The sequence below is a fragment of the Cebus imitator genome, unplaced genomic scaffold, assembly GCF_001604975.1.
Source record: "Cebus imitator isolate Cc_AM_T3 unplaced genomic scaffold, Cebus_imitator-1.0 Scaffold131, whole genome shotgun sequence".
Classification (NCBI taxonomy): Eukaryota; Metazoa; Chordata; class Mammalia; order Primates; family Cebidae; genus Cebus; species Cebus imitator.
Window position 1 is genome coordinate 220,613 of NW_016107446.1, and position 11,515 is coordinate 232,127.

Genomic DNA, 11,515 nt, shown 5'->3' on the forward strand with positions numbered 1-11,515 from the left:
CCACACACCTATATTTTCTTCTCATATTTTGTTCCAATAATCTGATATTTTTGTACCATTGCCATGCTATTTTCATCCCTGTGTTATATTTTGGTATCTATTAAAACAAATCTTTCCTCATTTCTATTTTCAAGATTTCCTTTGCATTCTGGAGTGTTTAGTCTTAAAATTGCATGATTTAGAATAATGTTAAATTCGAAATTCTGATTGACAGTTTTACTGAAATTTTATAAAATTTGTTTTTCACTTGAAAAAGGTTAATGTTTTTGCCATTACTGAGCCTTCTCAGCCAGGACACTGCAATCTTTTTATTCATGCTCACCTTTTTATCATATTATTCAGTCGTTTTCATATCTTTTTTTTTTCTTTTTTGAGATGGAGCCTGGCTCTGTTGCCCAGGCTGGAGTGCAGTGGCACGATCTTGGCTCACTGCAACCTCCGCCTCCCGGGTTCAATCAATTTTTGTATTTTTAGTAGAGACAGGGTTTGGCTGCATTGGACAGCCTGGTCTGGAACTCCTGCCCTCAAGTGATTCACCCACTTCAGCCTCCCAAAATGCTGGGATTAGAAGCGTGGGCCACCTTGCCCAGCCTGAGTTTTCATATCTTTTATAAGTCTAGTACTTTACTTTCCAAGCGTGCTCCTAACTGTAGGGTTTTGTACAATTTTTAAGAATTATTGTATTAATATTAACTGTAATAATATTCTATATTCATTTTGCTATGTTATAATCAAGAATGAAGGCTAAATTTTACAAATGATTCATTAACTTCATGTTTCCCAGACCTCTCTATATAATGTTTCTTCTGGGAATTTTATCCTGACTTACTATGATTCCATTATTATATCTTTCTTCTTTTAGGTGTTATAATATTTGTATTCCCCTGATCAAATCAGCAGTTGCTGTTTACTGATTTGTTTAAATGATAATGTGGCTTGTGTATTTGTCCCCTTCAAATCTCCTGCTGAAATGTAATCCCCAATGTTGAAAGTGGGTCTTATTGGGAGGTATTTGGGACATTGGAGCAGATTCCTTATGAGTGACTTGGTGACTTCCTCACAGTTAGGAGGTCACGGGAGAGCTGGTTGTTTAAAAGAGCCTGGCACCTCCCCCTTCCCTCTCTTGATCCCTCTCCCAAAATGTGATGTGCCAGCCCCGCTTCACCTTCTGCCATGATTGTAAGCTTCCTGAGGTCTCACCAGAAACCAGCAGGCTCTGGCACCATGCTTGTACAACCTGCAGAACCATGAACCAAATAAGCTTCTTTTCTTCATAAATTCCTCAGTCTCGGGTATTCCTTTATACTAATACAATTGGACTAACAGAAATTATACTGTTCTTACTGCTGATTCTTTCACATTAAGACTTCTCAGCTCACGAGTTTCAAAAAGCATTGTTCACTTAGTACTTCAATTGACTTTATTATATTTGTAAATTTTTTTTCAGAAGCGAAACATTATTGCTTAACTTCCTCCTAGGCTCCTTCTACTTCTGATAATATCATTTTGTGGTTTTCACACATAAACATCATCTGCTTTGTATAGAATTTAAGAATCATATCACTTTTTTCCCCAAACTCTATAGATAATCTCTGCTTGTTTTCCAGCATGTAATTTGTGTAAAATACAATGGCTAGATTGAGTTTGTAAACATTTTTTCAAACCTGTATTTTAATCATATTTTATATTTTTCCCTGACCAGGAGATTTGTATAGACTTTAAATTCAACAGTTTGAGCAAGATATTTCAAGAATTGGTGTTCGCTTGATAATTAGGGAGTCTTTTTGATGAGGATGATTAACAAACAAAGAAGATAAATCATAGCCCTTAGGAAACTCCAAAGCCTTTTCAGTCATTACAGTTCTGTTTTCATCATTTGACCCCTTTTTAGGGATCTGTGAATTGTCTCATCTGGGGGAAAAATATATACTATGAAAAAAAAAAGTTTTACATTCATTTTCCAACTACAACGTTGAATAGCGTTTCTCTTCCAATTTTTCTTTTTATTCTGTCTCACTTCTTATTCTCCCTTTTTATACATAAGTTGGTTCTTTATTGCCTTGCCTCCATATGCATTATACTTATTGTTTTCCCATGGTTGTTTTGTAGCTGTGAATTTTAAGAAATGTTCTCAAATTCATCTTCCATAAGACTGATCAGTTTTCTGCAATATCAAGGTTCTTTTTAACTTTTCTACATTCTGCTATGGTAAAAAAATTTTCTTATTTTTTCTTAAATATGTTCTTTATCTCAATGGTATTAATTTTTATTTCAATTTTTAAAATTATCTCATCTTTCATTTCCTATTTCATAGAGACGATCATTTCAAATTTGCTGTTGCTATCCAAATTTTACCTCTGTTTCTTGGAATAATTTTTTCCCTCAAAAATATTCTCTCTAGCTGTCTCTTGCATACTCTTCTGATCTTCTTCTTTAAGGTTGCAGAACTTGAAAAAAAAATCTAATTACTCATCTGAAATATCTTTTTTCTCATGCCACTTCTGACACCAAATGTGTGGTTTTTTTCAGATACCAAAAACTTGAATTTTTCTACACCATTCATTAACTTCATGTTTCTACACCATTTTTCCAATTCTCTGACACCAACTTGATGTTCAACAATTCAATTCTGATAGTAACCACTAGTGTTAGCACAAACCTCACAGGTAAAGGGCTCAGTCCCACAAGATTGCCCTAATTTTGGATGGTAGCCAGAGGTTCCAGGAGATACCCATTCTTCCAACTGACTGCCTGTGGATTTCTCAGGTTTGATAATCCACTAAAACAACTAATAAAACTCAGGAAAGCACTTTATTTACCATTAGCGCATCATTCTGAAGGATACAAGTCAGGAAGTAACTAATGATACGGGGGAGGAGAGACACAGTTTCCATGCCCTTGCTGAGTGCATCACTCTCTCAGCACCTCTATGTGTCCACCAACCTAAAAGATTGGTGGACACCCAGGCTTTTGGTGTCCATCATGTTGGGTTTTTTATGGAGGTTTCATTTTGTAGGTATGATTGAAACTATCATTGGCCACTGGTGATTAAACTCAATCTCCAGCCCCACTACCCTCATCAAAGGTAGGACAGTGAGGTTGAAAGCTCCAATCCTTTCATCATGGCTTGGTCTTTCTGGTGACCAATCCCCATTCTGAAATTATAGAGGTCCCCCGCCATGTGTTGTCTCATTAGCATACAAAAGACTCTCATCACTCAAGGGATTCCAAGGGTTTCAGAAGCTGTGGGCCAGGAACCGTGGACAAAGATCAAATATATATGATGTATATAAATCATAGATAGCTATATTTCTTATTAGCAGATACACATATAAAATATATGTAATATACAAATATTATATATAAATGTATATGGATAAATACTATATAAATAATACATATATGTATTTATTTTACACTATATCATCTTTAAATAAGAAATGTTTATTCTTATCCTCCTAGTTCCTAAAATCAACATGGGTAGATTCTCCTGGGGCCTTCCTTCTTCTGCAACAGCAATCCCCAAACTTTTTGGCACCAGGGACCAGTTTCGTGAAAGACGATTTTTCCACAGACTGGATAGAAGAAATGGTTTCAGGATGATTCAAGCACATTACATTTATTGTTCACTTTATTTCTATTATTATTACACGGTAATATATAAGGAAATAATTACACAATCACCACAATGTAGAATCACTGGGAGCCCTGAGCTCATTTTCCTGCAACTAGACAGTCCCACCTGGAGGTGCTGGGAGACAGTGACAGATCATCAGGCATTAGATTCTCATAAAGAGCATGCAGCCTAGGTCCTTCATATGCGCCATTCACAGTAGGGTTTGCACTCTTATGAAAATCTAATACCACTGCTGATCTGACAGGAGGCAGAACTCAGGCAGTAATGTGAGTGATGGGAAGCAGCTGTAAATACAGATGAAGCTTTGCTCACTCAGCTGCCCACTGCTCACCTCCTGCTACGCGGCCCAGTTCCTAACAGTCCACAGACCAGTACTGGTCCATGGCCCAGGGGTTGGGGATCCCTGTTGTGCAGGATTACTCTCTCAAAATTTATATTTAAGGGCTAAAAGGGAGAATTTCTGTTTTCAATTAGCACATTCCCCAGCTGGCAGCTGGAGAAAAGTAGCTGTGAAAGCTGGCCACCAGAAACAGCCTACTGACATTAGAGTTAACTGGTCCCAGTGAGCTGCCATCACTAACAGGTTGCAATCTTCAGTTTGGAAATACCAACATAGAAAGTAGAAGTCACAGAATCTGGTAACTGCTTGAATATGAAAAAATATAAAGAAAGAAAAAATTAAAATTAGGATTTCTAGCTTGGGAATCTGGATGATGGAGGATGTCTTTAACCAAAATAGGAACAGATAAATAACTGGGAGTAGATACATTTTGATTTGTTGGTGTAGCAAAGTCTTATTTTGTGCACACTGTGTGTGGAGTTAACAGTGAGAGTTGAAAATGTTGGGTTCAGAGACCGGGAGAGAGGGAGAGGCTGGAGAAAGAGAACTTTTCATGCTTAATGCAGTAGAAATGGAAGTTGTGGGAGCAAGTGAGGTCAACCCATGAGAACACTTAAGGTGAGATGAGAAGAGCACCAAACACAGGATTTAGATAAAGCAAAGCTGTTAAGAAGACTGAAAAAGATGGGCAGAAAGTTAAAAGGAAAAATAGAAATAGGCAGCAGCACTATTAATAACACTGGGTGATATTTAAAGAAATGGAGCAATTATGTGCCAGGCACTATGTGACATGCTTTAAATTTATTATCTCATTTAAACCTCTCAACCTAAGAAGTAGGTATTATTATGCCCATTTTGAAAATGAAGAAATAGAGGTTCAGAAAAGCTATGTCGTTTCCACAGTTACACAACAATCTAGCAAAGAAGCCAGGATTCAAGTACTTTTAGCCCTGAAACTGTGACATCACTGTGTTTGAAACAGAAAGACTTTATGTGGTTTCTGTACAGCAGAGGCCCATCCCAGTGTGTGAACTCCTCAGAGTTCAGCATGAGCCCTGTTGGAATGGACTAGTGTGGAGAAGGGTGAAAAGTAGAGTCTGACATAAGTATTCCGGAGCACGCAGTTTATTTGAGAGGTGTGAGAAACATGGATTGGGAATGGAGAAGTGAGGCAGAGAAGGGAAGGCAGCCAATACATTGTGCAGTAACAGGCAAGCTATCACTGTGGGCAAATAAAACTTAACCCAGCATGAACACTCTGGAAAATAAAATGCCTCAGAGTTACTCCAATAGGGCGAGGGGGCTGGGGTATTTATACAGCCCTTCCAGTCAGTTATTGTTTGAGGGCTGTTTCCATGGATTTTAATTCACTGGACTTCTGAGTAGAGAAGGTGACCATAATATGGAGAAAGCACCCTGGTGGAATGCCGATGTTGGCAATTATAATAAAAGTCATCAATGACACAACATGGCCATAATGCATGTCAGAGGGATGAGAGTGGGTGCCTGAAAGTGTCTGATAATGAAATTACCTATCGGATCTGCTGACTGTAGTAACAAAGATAAGAAAAGAGGGCCAGGTACAATGGCTCACACCTGTAATCCCAAACCTTTTGGAGGCTGAGGCAGGAGGACCACTTGAGGGCAAGAGTGAGTTTGAGACCAGCCTGGGCAATGTAGCAAGACTCTATCTCTACAAAAAATAAACATAAAAGCAGAATTAATGGGGTTAGTGATGCGCATCCATAGTCTTGGCTACCCAGGAGGCTGAGGTGGGAGGATCAGTTGAGCCCAGGAGTCAAGATTACATTGAACTGTGATCCAACCTAAATGACAGAACAAGACCCAGTCTCAAAATAAATAAATAAATAAATCCAGAAATAAAAAAAGGAGGAAAAGATACCTTGCAGTCTTTTGACATTAAATCTCACTTGACAAAAGCAACCAAAGTTCTTAAACTTAACTATACCTCAGAGAAAGATCTTTAAATGCTATGGGGCTTCTGTTTGGAAAGATGGAATAGATGCATTTTCTCTATTTTTTCTGCCAAGTAAAACTAAAAACTCTTGATGTTATATGTGAAACAAACCTCAGAAGACTCTGAAAAGTGCATAAAGAATGCAGAATGGCAAGTAAACTTAGCAGCAGAGGAAAGACATGATGTGAGTCCACTGGATTTTGTTTGTGCCTTATATGTACCAGACTTGGAGCTGAAGCAACTGGAAAAATGGAAAAGCCAATGAATACAAACAAAAGCCCCAACAAAAACCTGCTCTTTCTTGCCAAATGAGCAGAAAAGGCAAAAACTATCAAGACTAAATTTTTAGACAATAACCACTCTATTCCAGCCAAACACCACAAAAGAAACTACATCTCCAGGCCTGTTCACACCAGCAAATGCTGAATGGGGAGCCTAGACTTCCATCCCTCAACAGGTTGTAATGAATGTCCTAAATCTTCTACCAGGGTGATATCAGAGAAAGCCAGTAAGAAACTGGGCCTTTAAACCCTGTCAGCAAATAACAGGGCACTTCTTCCTGCAGAGTCAGTGGTGACTACTTAGGGAGTCTGAATTTTTACACCTACCTCATAGTAATGAGGCAGCTTTCCCTTGCCTCACTGAGGTTATGTTAGAGGAGGCCTGTTTGAGAGTCAGGACTTATATTACTACCAGCAGTAATAGGTAACCCTCTACAGCAGTATCAGTGGAGAGAGCACTTGAGGAGTCAGAAATTTCAACTGTATCCAGCAGTGACAAGGACATCACCTTTGGGGATTAATAGAGGTCATATGGAGAACCTGGATTTTTGTCTCCAGGAAAAAGGCTGCATATTCCCTTCTCCCCACTTTTTCTTGCCAGATAAAACAGAAACTGTAAGTAAGATCCAGAATCTCATAACCTGACAGGAGCTAAGAACCAAGTACAGCTAAGGATCTCATAACCTGATATGAACTAAGAACCAGGATCTCAAATGAATGGGAAAAAAAAGACCATCAATAGGCTCCAAAACCAAGAATAGCAGAGATGTTAGTGTTATCTGACAATGATTTTAAAGCAGCTATATAACAATGCTTTGAAGAGCAAATATGAGCACAATTGAAGCAAATTTTTTAAAATAGAAACTCTCAGTAAGAAAGTAGAAAACATGAAGAACCAAATGGATTTTTTCCTTCTTTTTTTTTTGTGTGTGGTAGGATATCTTACTCTGTTGCCCAGGCTAGAGTGCAGTGTCTCAATCATAGCTCACTGTATCCTTGAACTCCTGGGTTCAAGTGAGCCTCCCACCTCAGGAAACTGGGACTACAAGCATGTGGCATCACATCGGCTAGTTTTGTTTTTTGTTTGTTTGTTTGTTTGTTTTGTTTTTTTCAAAGATAGGATCTCACTATGCTGCCCAGACTGGTCTCAAACTTCTGGCCTTAAGCAATCCTCCCACCTTGACCTCCCTAAACACATGGACTGCAGGTGTGAGCCACTGAACCCAGTCCAAACGGAAATTATAAAACTGAAAAATACAACAGCTGAAATAAAAGCCCAGTGAATAAGCTCAACAGCAGAATGAAAGGGACAGAGAAAAGAACCAGTAAATTAGAAAATAGAATAATAAAAAATGTTTGATCTGAAAGATAGAAAGAAAATAGGCTGAAAATGTAACAGAAATTTAAGAACTTGTGGGAGTATAACAAAGATTCTGTCATTTGTGTCATTAGAGTTCTAGAAGGAAAAGTAAAAGAGACTAGGGCTGAGAAGATCTTGAAGATATAATGTCAGAAAATCTAATTTGCCAAGAGCCATTTACCTACAGATTCAAGGAACTGAGTAAAATCCAAACAGAAGAATCTCAAAGAAATCTACACTAAGGTAAATCATAATTAAATTTCTGAAAACTGAAGACATAGAACAATTATTGAAATTAGCCAGAGAAAAATGACACCTTAACAGCAGCAGGCAAAGAGAATGAAAGCTCATTTATCAATAGAAACCATAGAGGCAAAAAGAAGTGATGCAGTATGTTTCAAGTACTACAAGAAAAGAACTGTTAACCCAGAATTCCATGTTCAGCAAAAATATCCTTTAGGAATGAAGAAAGAACCAAACTATCTTGGATGAAGGAAAATTAAGATAATTTGTGAGCAGCCAAACCCCCATAAAAGGGTAGCCAAAGGAAAATTCCTACACAGAAAATGAAAGATAAAGGAAGGAAATTTGGAATATTGAGAAGAAACAAAATATGGTAAAGCAAAATATGAGTAAATATAATAGGCTTTCCTTCTCCTTATAAGTTTTCCAAATAATTTTTAACAGTAGTAACAAAAATTATGATATTATCTGATTTTGGTCTATATATATGTGAGGGAAATACTTAAGTGTATTATATAATAAATGGGGAGAGAAAAGAAACAAAAGTAAGAGCTCTATAGTTTATATAACTGATAAAATGATGACAGAGCAAGACTTCCTCTCAAAAAAAGGAAAAAAGGAAAGAAAGAAAGAAAAAAATAAATAAATTATCACAGTCACTTCAAAAATCAGCATCCACCAATTGATCAGTCAGCAACCATCAACATGAAGGCAAAATCCTTTATCAGCAAAAAGATTATGACTGATGAAGATTCAGATAATTATTAGCATTTTTAACAATGAAGTATTTTTAAATGGTTATGTGCCTTTTTTAAGACATACTGCTAATGCACACTTAATAGATGACAGAATAGCGTAGACATAACTTTTCTGTGCTCTGAGAAACCAAAAATTTTTTCTGACTCATTTTATTGCAATATATACTTTTTTTTTGTGGTTTGAGACTGACTTCCCAATATCTCTGAGGTATGCTGTAAACTCAAAAACACTATAAATAAATCAAAATGGAAATCTAAAAGTATTCAAGTAATTCACAGGAAAGCAGGAAAAGGTAAATAGAAAAATGAAAAACAGAACAAAAGAAAACAAAGAATGAAATGGCAGACTTAAGTCTAACATATCAGAAATTACTATACTGTATGTGGGCCAGGTGCAGTGGCTCCCACCTGTAATCCCAGCACTTTGGGAGGTCAAGGCAGACAGATCACTTGAGGTCAGGAGTTGGAGACCAGCCTGGCCATGATGGCAAAAACACATCTCAGCTAAAAGTATAAAAAAATTAACCAGGCCAGGCCAGGTGGCTCATGCCTGTAATCCCAGCACTTTGGGAGGCCAAGGTGGGCAGATCATAAGATCAGGAATTTGAGACCAGCCTGACCAACATAGTGAAACCCCATCTCTACTTAAAGAAAAAAAAAAAAATTAGCTGGGCATGGTGGCAGGCGACTGTAATCACAGTTACTTGGGAGGCTGAGGCAGAAGAATCGTTTGAACCCAGGAGGCAGAGGTTGCAGTGACCCAAGATCAGGCCAATGCGCTTCAGCCCAGGTGACAGTTCAAGACTCTGTCTCAAAAAAAAAAAAAAAAATTAGCCAGGCATCCTGGCACACACCTGTAATCCCAGCTACTTGGGAGGTTGAGGCACAAGAATCACTTGAACTGAGGATGCAGAAGTTGCAGTGAGCTAAGATCATGCCACTGCACTCCAGCCTGGACCACAAAGCAAGACTCTGACTGGTGAATCACAAGGTCAGGAGTTCAAGACCAGCCTGACCAACATGGTGAAACCCCATCTCTACTAAAAACACAAAAAATTAGCTGGATGTGGTGGCAGGCACCTGTAATCCCAGCTACTCAGGAGGCTGAGGCAGAGAATTATTTGAACCTGGGAAGTGGAGGTTGTGGTGAGCTGAGATCATGCCACTGCACTCCAGCCTGGGCAATAGAGCAAGACACTGTCTCCAAAAAAAAAAAAAAAAAAAGACAAAAACAGAAATTACAGTAAATATAAATGGTCTAAATATGGCCATTAGAAGACAAAAAATGATTAAGAATTATGACCTGACACATTAGTTTCCTATTGCTACTGAAACAACTTATCAAAAATTTAGTGGCATAAACACCAGAAACGTATTGCTTAAAGTTCTGGAGACCATAAGTCCAAGATCAGTTTCATTGGGTTACAATGAAGCTGTTAGCAGGGCAGAACCTTCTCTGGACACTCTTGGAAAAAATCTATTTCCTTGCCTTTTCTATTTTCTAGGCTCTATTCATTGCATTCCTTGAATCATGGCCTATCATCTTAAAATCTTTGTTTTCATCACATGATTTTCACCTTTACTTCAAATTTCCCTTTGTCTCACCTTGTAGGGACATCAGTGATTACATCTAGGGCTTACCTGGATAATCTAGGATAATATCCCATCTCAAGATCCTTTCTTAATTACATCTGCAAAGTCTCTTTTGTCATATATGGTAACTTGCCCAGGATCTAGTAATTAGGGTTGTAGACATCTTGGGGGTCATTATTTAACCTACCATACCCAACTACATGCTATCTACAATAAACTTATTTCAAATATAACAATATAGGTAGACCGGAAATTAAAAGATGTGAAAAGAGTCATGCAAACATGATTGAAGGAAAGCAGAAATGAATATATAAATATCAGATAATGTGAACTTCAGAGCAAAAAAAATTACAAGGACCAGAAAATACTAAATAATGTTAGAAGGTTAGTCCACACAGAAGACAAAGCAATCCTAAATGTGTATGCCCCAAGCAAAAGAGCTGCAAAATATGTAAAGCAAAACCTGGTGAAACTATAGGGAAATATATACAAGTTCACTATATTAGTTGAAGACTTTTTGACACCTCATTCTCAATAACTGGCATAAAAGTATACAGAAAATCACAAGAACATAGAACTCAAAAAAAAAACAAAAACACTTACACATCAACCACCAGGGCATAATTATCATTTATAGAATACTATAGTGAATAACAGCAGGCAGGGAGCATATTCTTTTCAAGTGCTTGTGGAATGGAATATAAACCAGGATAGAGTGTATCTTGGGTGACAAAACAAACATCAATAAATCTAAAAGGATTGAAATCATATAGAGTGTATTCTTTAACCACATAGTCTCAAACTAAAATCAATAGAAAGGTAGCAGGAAAAATCTCCATACACCTGGAAATTAAACAATATACTTCTAACTAATCCATGGGTCAAAGTGAAAGTCTCAAGGAAAATTTTAAAAATACAAGAAATTGAAAGAAAAAATATAAAGCAAAATGTATAGAATAAAGGTAAAGCAGTTTTCAAAAGGAAATTTATAGCATTGGTTGCATACATTAGGGAAGATACAGTGTCTCAAATCAATAATTCAACTTTTCACTTCAAGAACTTTGAAAAAAGAAAGCAAAATAAATTCAAAGCAAGCAGTAGGAAGAAAACATTAAAGGAGAAATCAATGAGATTGAAAACAGAAAAACAATAAAAAGAATCAATGAAACAAAGAGCTGGTTAATTGAAAAGATGAATACAATTAAACATCTAACAAGACTGACAAAAACAAAGAGAGAAGATACAAATTACTAGTATTAAGAATAAAATGTGATATCACCACAGAGACTCCAATATAAAAAGAATAATGAGGGAACAGTAAAAAA